Genomic DNA, 17,519 nt, shown 5'->3' with positions numbered 1-17,519 from the left:
CCCAGAACCTGAGTCAAGCAGGGCTGTGTCTACATTGTAAAGCAGTAGGGCTCAACCCCTGAGTTAAGGGTTGATCTGGGCTCAGAACCTGCAGCCCCACAGGGTCCTGGCATCCTGGGGCAGCACAATTTTTTGTGTGGAAAGGGAGTCAGCCTGAGCCAAGGCTTACATTTCAAGGTAGGCGTACCTAGAGAGGCTAAACAAATTACTCAGTCATACAGGATGTCTGTAGCAGAGCAGGGAGTTGAACCTGGGTCTTCAGTCCTAGGCTATTACCCTAACCATTGAACAATCCTGCCTCACTAGTATTAACTACTGAAATAAATATAACCTCACATCATTGTAAGGATGACAACATTTTTAGATCAAAAGATAGTGTCAGCAAAAATAGACAAATCATTCGTCCTTCAATAGCTAAATTATGAATCACTGATTGTTTCAGTGTCCAATTTTTTTAGTCAAAGCATTTCCCTTTGTCCAGTCTTTAAAATTTGGAAGAACTGACATTTCAGAAGGTGAACAAATGTGGAGAAATTGCATCTTGCAGACTTATAACTAGGCATTCCAAACTAGAGAAATGCAACCTAGATGGAGCTACTATAAGGTGGGTGCATAACTGGTTGGGAAACTGTTCCCAGAGAGTAGTTATCAGTGATTCACAGTCATGCTGGAAGGGCGTAACAAGTAGGGTCCCGCAGGGATGAGTTCTGGGTCTGGGTCTGGTTCTGTTCAATATCTTCATCAATGATTTAGATAATGGAATAGAAAGTAAACTTATAAAGTTTGTGGATGATACTAAGTTGGGAGGGTTTGCAAGCACTTTGGAGGACAGGCTTAAAATTCAAAATGATTTGGACAAACTGGAGAAATGGTCTGAAGTAAATAGCATGAAATTCAATCAGGACAAATGCAAAGTACTCCACTTCGGAAGGAACAATCAGTGACACACATACAAAAATGGGAAATGACTGCCTAGGAAGGAGTACTGCAGAAAGGGATCTGGGGGTCACCGTGGATCATAATCTAAATATAAGTCAATAGCGTAACGCTGTTGCAAAAAGAGCAAACATTCTTCTGGGATGTATTAGCAGGAGTTTTGTAAGCAAGACATTAGAAGTAATTCTTCCGCTCTACACCTCGCTGATTAGGCCTCAACTGGAGTATTATGTCCAGTTCTGAGCATCACATTTCAGGAAAGATGTGGACAAATCAGAGAGAATTCAGAGAAGAGCAACAAAAATTATTAAAGGTCTAGCAAACATGACCTATGAGGGAAGATTGAAAAACTTGGGTTTGTTTAGCCTGGAGAAGACAAGACACATAGGGGACATAACAGTTTTCAAGTACATAAAAGATTGTTACAAGGAGGAAGGAGAAAAACTGTTGTTCTTAACCTCTGAGGACAGGACAAGAAGCAATGGGCTTAAATTGCAGCAAGGGCGGTTTAGGTTGGACATTAGGAAAAACTTCCTAAGAGCCTGGGTGGTTAAGCACTCGAATAAATTGCCCAGGGAGGTTGTGGAATCTTCATCACTGGAGATTTTTAAAAGCAGGTTAGACAAACACCTGTCAGGGATGGTCTGGGTAATACTCACTCCTGACACGAGTGTAGGGGACTGGACTAGATGACCTCTTGAGGTCCCTTCCAGTCCTATTTTTCTATAATCAGTTGCATTTCAGAGGGACAATAAGTAAGAGATAGGATGAGAGCCTGTTGTCTAAGTTTGTTGGCCAGTATGTTTTAGCTACTTATTGTATAGTTCAGATAATCACTATTTTAAATATTTTCAGAAAGAATAAAATGCCTATTTCCAAGCAAATTGTACTGCAGAAGTAGATAATCCTGCAAAGATTAGGGAGAGATCTGATGCTGAAACAGGAAATGCATTCATCCCACTCAGTCCAGGCAAGGAGCTCTTCCTCCAAAAGAAACAAGAGATTGCTCAGGGGACCACTACCAGGGTATCAGAATGAGTGATGTGAAGCTGTAAATAATCGATTCTCCCAAGCAGTGTGCCGTTCCAGCACAAGCCTCTCTTAGTGAAGCCCAGGGTTGGCTAACCCTAGTGCAGCTGAGGGAGGAGTAACACTTGTAGACGGCAGGGTGGAGAATTGAAAGAGTAAAGGCATCTCCTCATAGCATATCATAAAGCCTTGCTCTCACTCCGGCTGAGTTCCGGTATCCCTGCTTGCTGGCTCCCGTCTGCCCTCAGTGAGAGGTAGCGTGCGGCTGCCCCAGGAGCAGAGATATGAATGAAATACGGCTCAGTGTCCCCAGTTGCTCCTTTGCTTCCGCCTTGCTGAAGGGGGAAGGGAGAAGGGAAGTCAGTTACTTCTCTGGCCCCTTATTACATGCCCAAAACAGCTACGCTGGTGGATGTGTGGGGTGGAGGCAGAGATGAAGCTACTGCCACCCCCTACATGCCCACTGGTTTCAAACAAGGAGAGTCAGATGGGTACCCCTTGATCTTCACCTTACTGAGCAGCGGGGTGAGCTTTAAGACCCAGATTCAAAAGGGTAGTTAGGCTCTTATCGTCCATTGATTTCAATGGAAGTTAGAAGTCTAAAAACCTTTGTGACTCTGGGCCCAACTGACTTTAGGGGAGTAGCTGCATGCAGTGCCGTTAAAAACAAAATCACACTAGATATTTAGGTGTTTAACTTGAGGTCTCTGCTTTTGGAAATGTTGGCCCAAATGTGCTGCAATAATGTCTCTCCCCTCGAGGCTGGGGCATGGGCAGGACTGATTGGAAACACCAAGCCACCACTAGTAATCAATAAGCCACTTTTATAAGAATTCCTTTTGGAAAGTTATTAAAGCCAGATGCCTACAATTTCCTGAAAGACATTCTGCTCAACATAAAACAAAACCTTAGTGGGTATAAATCAGTATAGCTTGGTGAACTTCAGAGGAGTGACCCAATATAGAGTGGGTGAAGATCTGGTCCCATATAACAAAGTTATATCCCAATAATATGAACATCAATCCTACCTATGTCGCTCATGTGGCCTGCATTCCTATAGTGTCTGAGCACCTAACACTTAATGAGGTAGGGGGGTGCTGTTATCCCTTTTTTAATGATGGGGAGCTGAGGCACAGACTAAATTACTTGCCCAGGGTTACACAGAGAGTCTGACAATGCAGGAACTCGAGTGCAGGTCTGAGTCCTAGACTAGTGCCCTAAGCAGGGGGCAATCCTTCACCGTGTAAGAAAAGCAGTTATTTTAGTTAGCCTGTCTGAGGAGGAGTGTAGGCTTAGCTCCCTTTGGGAGCTGGGGGGACAGGCCCTAAGAAAGGCAACTAGGCCCCTATGGAACTTTACACACAAGCCTTTTTAAAAGGCTATGTTTCATACCCTTTTGGAACACAGTTAAAAGGTTGACAAGAGACTGACAGATCATGTTGCATGCTTGTTCAGCGGCAATGATCTGCATGCAGATCATGGGTTTGGACTGCAGATGTGAGAGTGCCCCATTCCTAACAGATGTATAATCTGATTAAATATGCAAGGCAATGATATTGTCAGAACCCATTAATCACTCGTTCAGGATACATTAGCGTAGGCTTTACTGACAGCTGTGCTGATTATATTGGACATGCAGGTACTCTTGCTCTTCAAAGTTACCAGCAGGGTCTCAAAGAGAAAGATCTACAGTATGGAAAATGTATTTTTAACACACTGTTCAGATATTTGTCAGAGAGCCTATACCTGACATACTTCAGCAGCCTGCACTGGGCTATCGGTCTGATTTTATTTTAACCCTCTACTTCATAGTCCTTTGTGCAGATATGTTGGGGCCAGTCAAAGTGTAGGGCTTGGAGATGATCCAAAAGTACAGATGCAGAATGCATTAGAATACAGTCCATGAGCAACAATTTTAGGAACTCCCCAAAGAGTCTGCGCACTTCCCATCTATTGAATTCCGGGGAACTGAGGGCTCTCAGCACCTCACAGCACTAGGTATTAAACGCAGGGGGCCAAGAGTTTAAAAAAATACCTAAAAGGTTGGACTCCTACCATCATATTTAGAAACCTAAATAAGTATTGAGAGCTTTCAACAGTGTTGAGAATCCATTGGCATTTATGGAAGCTGCTGGGTGCTTAGGATCTCATGAGGGGTGAAGTAGGGGGGTGTCAGACCACTTAGATCTGACTGACTGCCAGAAGGGGAAGATGGCGTGGATCTCTCCAAAGCTACCTTGTTCTGTACACTCCCTCAAAAGCTCTGGTACTGGCCACTGCTTTCATTTTCATTTCAAAAAACATTTTCAAAAAAGTGTTTAAATGACAAGTCCCACTGAAGATCAGTGTTCTAGAAAGTAAAATCTCATTCAGCTCAGAGCTGGTGCTCTAGAGGGATCATTGAGAGCTTGCAAAGATCTGCAGAACAACACAGCACTGTCATTAGTTGCTGATGTAGAAACAACTGGAAAGAGACATTGACAACAATGACAATAAATTATTTCCTCTAGACAATGTTATCTCCTACAGCTATAAGCAAGACTTATGAGACTAATACATATTTTTCCATCTTTCCCCAATTTTGTCCATTTGTTGGCACTATGAATATTGTTACTTCCTATTTCTTCTCAGTGGCTCTTTACTGCTCATAGATCAGTTTCTCTTCTGATGAAAAGACTTCTAAATTAGAACTGGGCAAAGTTTTTCATCTGTAACTTTTTTCAGCAAACCATGTTTCTTCTGAGACACCAAAATGTTTTCCAAATTCAAATGTTTCACTCAATGGTTGATTTTGAAAACAAAACACCAGTCTGAAGATGCTAATATTGTTCTGACATTTTCTTAAGTGAAATATTTTGATCTGATTGACATGACTTTTCAGTTTGAAATTTCCTTCAGTTTATTAAAAACCAGAAGTGTTCCATGCTCAGTTAAAATGAATAATTCTATAGGCATGAAACATTTCGTTTGACCTGAAATATTTTTTCATCTTTTCAATTCACTGAAAATGTTAAAGAAATTATTTTCAGAAAATCTAAAACAGATTTCTGAAAATATGTGAATCACCAATGAACCAAATAAATAAATAAAAAATTCCACTATTTGCTCATCTCTATTCTACTTATTCGTTGATTAGAAAATCTTAATACCTAAGGGCATGTCTATGCGTATAGCGCTGCAGTACACCTGTAGTGCATCTGGTGAAGATGCTCTGTGCCACCAGGAGAGAGTTCTCCCACCAACATAGCGCTTGCCCCACTGGTGCTTATCTCGGTGTAACTTATGCTGCCCGGGTGGTGGTTTATTCACCCCCCTGAGCGACATTGCTTAAGGTTATGGCAGCGTAACTAAGTAAATCACACATTTTGTATCCTGGAACAAACATTTGGGAAGGTCCACACTTATTTTTACAAGTTTATTTACTACCTGGAGTTAACAGGCAATCAGTTCATTCAAGGCAAGAGGGTGGGGATAGGTATTTGTACCTGGTGGCATAGGGGCCCCGTTCAAGGGTCTTAGACACCATTTGACCCATCCTCTCTCCAGCTAATTTAGACTCAATTGAGAGTCTTGTTACATGTGGCAGAGCTGAAATCACTGATGCCTAGGTCTAAGTATTAGACCTACTTTGGAACAGTGTCTCTATTGCAAGAGACTGCCCAGTGTGCACTGGGAGTAAGGCTCCCCCACTAGCAGCGGAAATCTCTGAGAGCCATGTTAAATGTGGAGAGCGTGTGTGTGTGTGGGAGCCTGAAGACATCTTGGTGAGTGGGCAGCTGGTGGAGAGGTGTGGCAAGCAGCCAGCAGGGTGACTGGTGGAGAGGCGTGGCAAGTGGCCAGCAGAGAAGCTGGGCCAGTTATTTTTTTGGGGCGGGAGAGGGAATCCTCAGTGGTTTGAGCATTGGCCTGCTAAACCCAATGTTGTGAGTTCAATCCTTGAGGGGGCCAATTAAGGATCTGGGGCAAAAATCTATCTGGGGATGGGTTCTACTTTGAGCTGGAGGCTGGACTAGATGACCTCTTGAGGTCCCTTCCCAACCCTGATGTTCCAGTGCAGCTAAATAGTAGTGTTACTCCAAGGGTGTGAGGTACCACCCTAGAAGGCCTTGACCACTAGAGTGGTTTGCAAACAGACCAATTGCTCTTCAGAATCTGGAGTTTCATTAAAGTCTCTAGGTCAGTGGTTTTCAACCTGTGGTCCACAGACCCCGGGGATCCACATGTGAAAAAAGGTTGAAAACAACTGCTCTAGGTGCTAGGACTGCAAAGAAACATTCAGATTACATGTTGGAGGTTAACTGATGCAGCAATGTCTGTGTTTGCAGAAAGCCTGAAACACAGAGGTGTGAGCTGCCCCACTTATGCAGTGGGTGCTAATTCACTTGCCAATGATACTTTCAACGTCAACATGATTATCTATTTTACTGCTCACCAACATGTGGAAGGAAGAGGAAGACTCCTACTATGAAGCTCTGAAGCAGCTTTTCCCAAAGGTGAGAAATAAAAGATTAAGGACCAGGCAGGAAGGATTAGGAGATGGAACAATTGTGATGTGTAGGTCTTTAATGCTGTGACGAACTGGGAAAGTTCTTAATGTTTTCTCTGAATACTGTGTTGGTGCCTCAGTGTCCCCATGGCAGTTCTTAAGTATCTGGCAGAGCAAAGGGCCAGTGCACCTAAATGCCTGACACTCTGTCTCCTAGCAACTGATGGCCTGGGCCCCTCCTCTGCAAAGGTGCCAGCTGAAGGTGTTGGAGACAAAGGGATCAGGTGACCTCCTGGCCCGGGAAAGGGGCTGAGCAGAGAGGAGGGGCTGGGGGGGGTTGTTAGTCTGGAGCTGGCTGGGGTCAAGGGTGGAGGGCAGACCTGAGGGTCCGGCTCACTGCCCCCCAGAATGGACCCAGCCAAGGGGTCCGGTTCGCTGTATCTACAAGCTCTGTTTTAGACCCTGTTCCTGTCATTGAATAAACCTCTGTTTTACTGGCTGGCTAAGAGTCACATCTGACTGCAAAGTGGAGGTGCAGAACCCGGTGGCTTCCACAGGACCCCGCTGGGGAGGACTCGCTGTGGGAAGCGCACGGAGGGGCAGAGGATGCTGAATGCTCCAAGGAGAGGCCCAGGAGGTGAAGACGTGTGAGCTTCTTGCCCTGAACAAGTCTGCTCCAAGGGAGAGGAGGCTCCCCAAAGTCCTGACTGGCTTTATGGGGAGGCAGGAATGCAGTTTCATTTTGATAAAGGAGAGGCCTCACCTTTCAGGGGCATGAGAAACCCTGCTGTTAATATCAGAGCATCCCTTCAGAGTGCTCAATCCTGCTGTTTCCACAACATAGAGGGTAAAATCCTGGCCCCAATGACTTCAAGGGGGCCAGGATTTCACCCCAACTGTATAACTCTGGCATCCTCTCCCACCAGTTAACGTAATGCCCACCTGTCACTCCCAGGGAGGTCAGCAACAGCTTTGAGATTTATAGGAGAATATGTGTCAGCCCAGACTCTTTTTGATTCTCACTAGCTGGACAGTAACTTATGATCCTTGTGCACCATCCTCTCTGATTCTGTCCCACTCAGTCTAAGCTACTGCTGTTCACGCATCAAGTCCACAAGAGAAGAGGATAGCAGGGAAAGGAATTAACAGGAGAAGTATGAATGTGTAAATTAAAGTGCTCTTGCCTAGCTGATCATGCACCCTCTCGCCACTCTTTGGCATGTAAATGACACCAACGTAGGTGCCCTTACACCAGTACTCCCCAACCTTTTTTGTCTGGGGGGCTCCAGATGATGAGCCACGGAGGACCGTGGCAGCAGACAAGCATCTGTCGAAATGCCGCCAAACAGCAACATCAGTAGGCATCGCCGCCGAAATGTTGGTGACAAGCAGCGTCATCCAGAGGCGTTGCTGCCAAAATGCCGGCAGCATTGCGTCTAGGTGACACTTCTTGTCAGTGGCATTTCGGCGGATGCTCGTCCACCGATCAGCATGCAGGCGCACTTAGATGCCCCGGAGGGCGCCATGGTGCCCCGGGCACTGCGTTGGGTCCTGGAGCAATGAAGCTGCATGTGATGGGTTAACACAGGGATAATGTAGGCTCGGGTAGCCCTGCCCCATCACACCTGTGAGATGGCAGAATTGGAGGGAGGAGCTTAAAAGGGAGAAACTGGCTCAGTTGACGGCAGACCTTCAGTCATCTGCTCTTGGAGTGAGGACCTGCTGAAAGGAAGAGCTCCTCGGAAGACTGCTGCCCCTACCCAGGGGAAAGGAAGGCCAGTGCTGACTCCCCTTGAGAGGAGACTGTTCTTCCAGATTTGTGAGCTCAGTTTAGGACCATAGCCTGATGCATGCCCCCTGAAGGAGGAGAGCCTTAACCCAGCATGGGGATGATTCCTCCGTGTTAAATTCTGTTCAATCACCCTGTCGGGGCAGCTCTCTGGGGCCCAGCCAGAGGGCTGAGCCTCTTAAGACTGAACTGGAGTGGGAAAGCCACCCAGACATAGCAGAGCACCCACCTGTGAGAGTGCTAGGGCTCTATCCGAAGCCGAGGGGGTGCCCGGGGGAAGTAACTCCGGCAACATGTGGCACCACAGACTAGCTGCATGAGTAGTTACCCAGAGTTCGTACAACCACTGTAGAAGCCACAACTTAACTGCTTCACTCCGCAAGCTAGCACCATTAAAGCGAGGGTGGAGCTGGCTAGGCAAGCTGCAAATCACACTGCATGATTGTAGTGGAGACATCCTGTGTGAATGGTTAACGTACACCACCTACAAATCCCGATTTGGGCCCTTGTGCCACTAATTCGCTTAGTATTCTTAACTAACTGCTGCCAATGATCTCTCCCCTGCGATGCATTATTTACCAGGGTGTACGTCTCAATCTGCCCATAATTTTCTTGAGAGAATTTAGTTGCTTTTAACCATGTTATACAGCTTCCTGGACCCTTAATTTACCTTGGCTCACGTATAAGATGAATAGCTGCTCTCAGGTCCAGCAGCCATTAGAAATATCAGTAGGTGGCATCCATGGGTAATGCTTCCCACAGAGAAAGAGGGAAAGCTCCTGTTGATGGGAATGCCCGAAACTGTCAGCACATGCCTCAAAGTTGTGAAGAGTTTGAGGGTGGTTAGGTGCAAGAGAAAACAAAAAAGCCGACATTCTTTCCTGCTAAGAGAGTGGAAGGTAGGTGTGTGGTGGGGGTGGGGGAGATATAGTTTTTGGTTAGCACAAAGAGTGGCATATCTGACCTTTGAGGATACTGGCATTGTATAGGGAAGGTATGCTGTAACGAATGGCAAGCAGAGAACCACAGCAACAGAGGCTGATGAGTGTTCATGGGAAACTAAAGTGCACTAGGACAAGTATTAGAGGGCGCAGTATTTCTCCCACCCTTTGTCTTGGCTGGTTGGGGCCCTCTAGCTGCTACAATTCAAATGATAAATAACCACTTTTTTTCCCCTTCTGTTCAAATATTTGAGACGTTATTAAAAAAAACTCTGAGGTATTATGCAATGTGCTAAAATGAGTGTGAAAAATCCTAGAACGGCTCTTGGGTGAAGGGAAGGAGGTAATCAGATGTTCAAGTGTATTCTAGAAAGTGTGCTGGAGATTTGGGTTTTATTATTGACACAGGTATGGGAGCACGGCCATCCTCAGGATTTATGGTGCTCTAGGTGAGATTATTAAACTGGTGCCCCCGTGCCTGTCTTGCTCTTAGCAAGACAAACATAAGCTTGCAGTACTGGAAAACTTGCCACATGCATGTTATTAAAACCAGTTTAACTTAATTAAGCACACTGTAATGCTGATGGACTAGCACTAAAGAAGTAACACTATAAAAAAATTCTGATTTGACAGAATGATGCAAATAATATCATTTTTTTAAATTTGTCAACATTTTATTGGAAATTTCTATGAAGAGGTATTGAAACAAGGATTAGTTTTTAATTAAAAGCAATCTTTCTGGCTTTTTTGGCTGCAAAATCAGTAATAATATCATCATATGACAAAGACAAAGTGATGTCTTGTTCGATTGCAAGAATAGCAAGACCAGTCAAGTGTTCCTGACTCATTGTAGAGCGGAGATAGTTTTTAATGAGCTTTAGTTTTGAAAAACTCCGTTCTCCTGATGCTACCGTTACAGGAATTGTTAGTAGAATACGAGTGGCAATGTATACATTAGGATATATGTCAACAAGTTTGCTGGTATGAATAAACTGTACAATGTCCATTATCGATTTTGCATGTGGCAACAATTCAATTTTTCGTACAGTTTCAAGTCTATTTAAATCAAAACGATCACCATGCTTCAGGAGGCTCTTTAGGTCAGGGGTCCCCAACGCGGTGCCCGCAGGGGCCTCTCAGTGCACCCACGTACTGGACAGAGGACGAGCATCTGCCGAAATGCCGCCGAAATTCGGCATCATTTCGGCAGATGCTTGTCCGCCACCATGGTCCTTCATCTGGCGCCCGCCAGACGAAAAAGATTGGGACCACTGCTCTAGGATCTTGCACTTTGTCATTAGTTGCTCTTGTTTTCCTATTTCGTTGAATTTAGTCCCGTCAGCTCACTGCCAGCTGAGTGAATGGAACCCCAGGCCGACAGTGTGTTGAGTGGCTCAGCCGGTGTCTCAGCCGCCAGCCTGCTCAGTCGCTGCCAGCCTGGGGTTCCTTGGGGGTCCCCAGGCCAGCAGTGGGTGCTGAGTGGGGCCAGTGGCCGGGACTCTGGGTACCAATGGGGCAGCAGCCGGAACCCCAGAGCAGTGGCGGGCTGAGCTGCTCAGCTTGCCGCTGCATGCCAACAAAAATCAGCTCGCGTGCCACCTTTGGCATGTGTGCCACCGGTTGCCGACCCCTGCTCTATACATTAGTAAGGAGATAAACATATTACAGTTGTGAGAGGGCTCTATTTAGCAGTAACAGGGCTATAGAAAAGTCAGTCAACATTTTTTGTTTCTCTGATGAAAACTGTGGCACCTTATAGACTAACAGACATTTTGGAGCATGAGCTTTCGTGGGTGAATACCCACTTCCTCAGATGCATGTAGTGGAAATTTCCAGGGACAGGTATATATATGCTATCAAGCAAGCTAGAGATAATGAGGTCAGTTCAATCAGGGAGGATGAGGCCCTGTTCTAGCAGTTGAGGTGTGAAAACCAAGAGAGGAGAAACTGGTTCTGTAGTTGGCAAGCCATTCACAGTCTTTGTTCAATCCTGAGCTGATGGTGTCAAATCTGCAGATGAACTGAAGCCCAGCAGTTTCTCTTTGAAGTCTGGTCCTGAAGTTTTTTTGCTGCAGGATGGCCACCTTAAGGTCTGCTATAGTGTGGCCAGGGAGGTTGAAGTGCTTTCCTACAGGTTTTTGTATATTGCCATTCCTAATGTCTGATTTATGTCCATTTATCCTTTTCCGTAGAGACTGTCCAGTTTGGCCGATGTACATAGCAGAGGGGTATTGCTGGCATATGATGGCGTATATTAAATTGGTGGATGTGCAGGTGAGTGAACCAGTGATGGTGTGGCTGATCTGGTTAGGTCCTGTGATGGTGTCGCTGGTGTAGATATGTGGGCAGAGTTGGCATCGAGGTTTGTTGCATGGATTGGTTCCTGAGCTAGAGTTGTTATGGTGCGGTGTGCAGTTACTGGTGAGAATATGTTTCAGGTTGGCAGGTTGTCTGTGGGCAAGGACTGGCCTGCCAACCAAGGCCTGTGAAAGTGTGGGATCATTGTCCAGGATGGGTTGTAGATCCTTGATGATGCCTTGGAGGGGTTTTAGCTGGGGGCTGTATGTGATGGCCAGTGGAGTCCTGTTGGTTTCTTTCTTGGGTTTGTCTTGCAGTAGGAGGCTTCTGGGTACACGTCTGGCCATCACATAGAGCCCTCAGCTAAAACCCCTCCAACGCATCATCAAGGATCTACAACCCATCCTGGACTATGATCCCACACTTTCACAGGCCTTGGGTGGCAGGCCAGTCCTTGCCCACAGACAACCTGCCAACCTGAAACATATTCTCACCAGTAACTGCACACCGCACCATAACAACTCTAGCTCAGGAACCAATCCATGCAACAAACCTCGATGCCAACTCTGCCCACATATCTACACCAGCAACACCATCACAGGACCTAACCAGATCAGCCACACCATCACTGGTTCATTCACCTGCACATCCACCAATTTAATATACGCCATCATATGCCAGCAATGCCCCTCTGCTATGTACATCGGCCAAACTGGACAGTCTCTACGGAAAAGGATAAATGGACATAAATCAGACATTAGGAATGGCAATATACAAAAACCTGTAGGAGAGCACTTCAACCTCCCTGGCCACACTATAGCAGACCTTAAGGTGGCCATCCTGCAGCAAAAAAACTTCAGGACCAGACTTCAAAGAGAAACTGCTGAGCTTCAGTTCATCTGCAAATTTGACACCATCAGCTCAGGATTGAACAAAGACTGTGAATGGCTTGCCAATTACAGAACCAGTTTCTCCTCTCTTGGTTTTCACACCTCAACTGCTAGAACAGGGCCTCATCCTCCCTGATTGAACTGACCTCGTTATCTCTAGCTTGCTTGCTAGCATATATATACCTGTCCCTGGAAATTTCCACTACATGCATCTGAGGAAGTGGGTATTCACCCATGAAAGCTCACACTCCAAAATGTCTGTTAGTCTATAAGGTGCCACAGGATTCTTTGCTGCTTTTACAGATCCAGACTAACACGGCTACCCCTCTGATACTTGATGAAAACTGGCTCACTCCCTTCCCCATACCAAACTTGTCACAAATAATTGTCAACAACTTAATTTTCTGTTTTTGGCTAAGGTATTGATTTTTAAAAAAAAAAAAACATTGAAATTGAATTCAGGATTGTTAGCAAGCATTTTTGGCAAACAAAGTTGTTAAATGACACTTTAAATGGCAACACAGTACTGCTTTCATGCTTGGCTCACCCCCCAGCCTGCTGGTCCAACAGCTGCAGTAGAGGAGGAGATAGGTGGAAAACTGCAGGACCCCAAAATCCACCTCTTGGGGTGCGGAGTGGCAACAGCAGCAGCAAACCCTCAGGTCTGATCACACGCCAATGGGCACCACCGTCAGCCCAGTGGACCATGGTGAAGTTAGCACAGCATCAGATCTCAGGGATGGGGCACCCATGGAGCCACAGCAGCTCATCCTGCCCTGTGCAGCTCCCCCCGGATGAGATGGATCGCTGGCAGCTGCCAGCCCGGGGGAGAGATGCAATCCCCAGCTAGAGTGATCAGATCCAGATGTCCTGATTTTATAGGGCCAGTCCTGATATTTGGGGCATTGTCTTATATAGGCACCAATTACCCCTATCTAGGGTGACCAGACAGCAAGTGTGAAAAATCAGGATGGGGGGAGGGGGAATAGGAGCCTATATAAGAAAAAGACCCAAAAACTGGGACTGACCCTATAAAAGTGGGACATCTGCTCACCCTACCCCAACCACTTGTCCTGATTTTTTGCACATGCTATCTGGCTATCCCCAGCCCAGCCCTGTGCGACCATTCCAATCCTGGCTGCCTGCCGAGGAAGTAAGTTACTTTCACTTTCATTCCTCAGCAGGCAGCCAGTCAGCCTCCCCTCCCTCCCAGCACCTCACCAACCCAGCCCTGACGGAGGGGAGGGGGAAGAGAGGGGTGAAGAATGGACCTTATGGGGGACAACAAAGGATATTGCCAGAGCTGCAGAGCCTGCCTCACCTCAAGCCAGGGGAAAGAGTCACACTCACAGGTGATTTTCTTCCCCCACCACTTCCCAGAGACACCAGCAGCCAATCCCCTCCCTCAGACTGTGCTGCATTCGGCTCTTTCTGGGACCCAGCAGCCCTGCTCTTACATGCTCCACTGCTTCCCATCTGTTCAGGCTCTCGCAGAGCAGTGCCCCCAGACCTAGTGGTGCCCTAGGCAGCTGCCTATTCTGCCTATGGCTAAGGACGGCCCTATATGGGAATTGTACAAAAAAGCAGCATCTGTATCTGTTTATAGTTAGCATCTACAAAGTCACTAAATAGAGACATAAGAATAATACTTCTGTTCAGCCTACTAATTATGCGGAGCAAGTGGCTTCCTGGGTACAGCTCTTAACATGAGGGGCTGAGAACGAGAGAGACACTCCATTGTAGAATAGGTGGTGGTGGTGGAGTGGCTGTATGGAGATGATCTCGAGTAGCACAGAGGAGAGGTTGTTCAGGGTGGAAAGCACCGATGAGTTGTCACTTCCATTTAAAGCCCTGTCCAGGCATGGAGATTTCTATGGGGATCTCAATAATAGGAAGATTGGAGTCGGGGGCTATAAACCTGCCTTTCTGAAAGAGTGAGCTAAACTGTGCTTTGTTCGCACAATTGCTGATCTTTGCAGAGATCAGGTTTTTTGTTGGGGGGTGTGGAGGGGAGCATTGTTGCTGAAAATCTGGCAGGTAAAATGACACCGCCACATAATGGGTGACCCCTTCCACACGCAAACCTATGCAGTTACTGCACCACAAGTCCCAGACCATGGGATGGTCCAATGGGGATGCTGCTAACAAACCTCCACTGGGATAAACCTTAACATCCATTTTGTGCTAAACTCATTTGATTTTTAAGTTCCTGTTTCCCTAGTTGTTAGGAATATTTTCTGGACTGCAGTTGAAAAAAAATCACCATAGAAACTGCTCCACAACATACTGTAGCCTGAGGAATTTATGAAGTGATCTTCTTAGTAAAATCTGCAAAAATGCTTTATAAAAACAAACTGACATACAGCTACAGCAAGCAGCAGCTGTAAAAAAATCATTGACTAGGGCAGGCTGAAGAAATTGGAACAAAAAACATTTTCCTTTGGAAAAAGAGGCTTTGTTGAACTTTTTGGGGGGAAGATCAGTTTTGGTGAATTTTACATTGAAATCATCTGTTTCAGTTTTTCCCATTTTGGCTTGGGCTATTAATCTGTCTGCATGGGCTTCTACAGTGCCTCATGGGAGTTGTAGTTTGGGTCCTTGTACTGCCATCCTCCCACTGGACTACATCTCCCATCTCCTCAATCACAACCTTGTACGTGGTGTGGGGGGAAAAAACAACAACAACAAAAAAAATACTTCCATGTGCTACTAACAACCTATATTAATAAATCTGGGGCCCAACTTCTCCCCCTAATAGTTCTGATTTAAATAAATACTGAAGAGGATGATGCATCTGCAATCAAGAGGGAGAGTTCTCCAGAGTCCTGGGCTGCATTAAATTCCAATTCAATAAGACATGTCAGACCTGAATTCCACAAGAGGGATGCTGTCCACCAAAGTATTATTTTTTTTAAAACCTACTTTTGATTGATTGAATGCCTGTTTATAGAACTTCCAAAAAATCAGTACAAATGCATCCCAAAAAGCAAATATTACACAATCTTGGAGTAATGTAAGTGGGGCATTTATAATGGGTACTAATAAAGTCAAGTAGCTGCTTTTTTAATTAACTGGAGACTTTAAACAGAGGTCTGCAAAAGATGTATTCACAAGGAATGGTAGTAATTTAGCCTGGAGCTGAGAATATAAGGTAGGTGCAGGTGTCAAAACATCTTATGGCAAAACAACAATCCACCAATACTTCATATAGTAAAAATCTTTGTATTGATAGAAATCTGGAACTTCTGTGACAGTTAGGAATTCAAATCAACACTGGCGGTGTAAAGCAGGATGGGGAATGGTGGTAGGAACGTCAATAGATTCAGATCAGAATCTGACAAGGCTGCTTTTACAGCTAGTAGGTGCTTTCACCTCAGCACACAGGATGGAAGCCAGATTATTATCGTTGTATATAGACAAATTAAAACAGGCAGAAGGGGATGATACCATGCTGCTGCTGACTCGGACAAAACAAAATATGAGGCCAGATTTTCAAGGGTGTGCAGGACCCATGACTAGGGACAGATTTTCAGAAGTGCCAGTTCTCATGTAAAAAGAACGAGGAGTATTTGTGGCACCTTAGAGACTAACAAATTTATTTGGGCATAAGCTTCCATGGGCTAAAGCATCTGATGAAGTGGGCTTTAGCCCACGAAAGCTTATGCTCAAAAAAATTGTTAGTCTGTAAGGTGCCACAGGTACTCCTCATTCTTTTTGCTGATACAGACTAACATGGCTACCACTCTGAAACCAGTTCTCATGTAGGCACTTAAATGATGTGCCCACATTTTCAGCCATGCTCAGCATGCATTGGAGATACTAAGTATTTTGCCTTTCTGAAAATTTGGCCCTTATATTTAGTCAATGCTCAGGAAGGATTCTAATTCATGTGGAACGTAGGTGATGGTCTTCATTTCTTGTTGGTATCTCGATTCTGCTGTAACACTACTGCTCTACTATTTGGACTGACTGAGAACGGGTGCTTAGGAAGAAGGTTTCTCCCAACCTTCATAAAACCACTTAAGAAGGTTTCCACTGAATTTTTATTGAAAAAAAGTGGCTTGGGGACCAAATGGAAATTTTCCTAAGGAAGTTTCTATTTTTGTAGATTTTTTGGAGGGCAGGGGAAGGGAGATGTTATAGTGCAAAAAAACTTGACAAATTCAGCGAAAATGTTGACCAAACAAACAAGTGTTTCCTTTGTTGTTCATGGGAAAAAATATTTCTCAATCAGCTCACATGACAGTCACAGAAAGTAAAATTTCCCCTTGTGTGTTAGGCAGAACATGTTTGATTTGTGTTTTGAATGCATATGGAAACAATTAGGTAATCATATGGGAGTGCTGTAGCTATGTTGGTTCCTAGCTATTAGCCAGATAAGGTTGGTGAGGGAACATCTTTTATTGAACCAAATTCTGTTGGAAAGAGAAGCTTTTGTGTTTACACAGAACTTGTGCAGAGGTGAGAGGTGGTGGGGAATCAGTAGTATAACCTAGTGGATAGAGCACTGTAGTAGGACTCAGAAAACCTGAATTCTAGTCCCAGCATTGCAATTGACTTGCTGGGTGACCTTGGGCAAATCGTTTGCTTCTGTGCCTCAGTTCCCCATCTGTAGAACAGGGATAGTAATATTGACCTCATGTTGCAAAGCACTTTGAGAGCTAAAGATAAGACCTAGGTCTTACTACAAGTTCAAATACTGGCTTTGTCTCTCCATACTGAGGGTTTACAGTGGGGCAGCTAAGGGGTGGCTAACCCACGGCACAGCCCCCATGTAGACAAGGCAAACAGCTTACAGCAAACAAAACCCAGAGAAGATTGAGACACAAGAGAAAATGTGGGCACCAAGTCACTAGAAAGTTTCCCCTCTTAGCACAACTCTCATCCTCCTTTACCAGCAGCTATTCAGAGCATTCGTCTTAAACTGGTTCCATGAGAAGTTTCCAGAATGAGTGGATTTCCCAATATAGAGTATCACAATTAGGTAAGATTTACTGAATTTTTTTTACCACAATACCAAAAAAACCAAAACAGTTTCCATGATGTGATATTTTAATGCAATCGCTACATGGAAAATATGAGACTGGGGCAGGCCTTATCGAAAAGTCAATGAAAAGATCCCCACTGACTTCAATAGACTTTGGCTCAGG

Source organism: Gopherus flavomarginatus, chromosome 3 (genome assembly GCF_025201925.1).
Source record: "Gopherus flavomarginatus isolate rGopFla2 chromosome 3, rGopFla2.mat.asm, whole genome shotgun sequence".
Taxonomy (NCBI): Eukaryota; Metazoa; Chordata; order Testudines; family Testudinidae; genus Gopherus; species Gopherus flavomarginatus.
Note: the sequence above shows the minus strand (reverse complement) of the source record.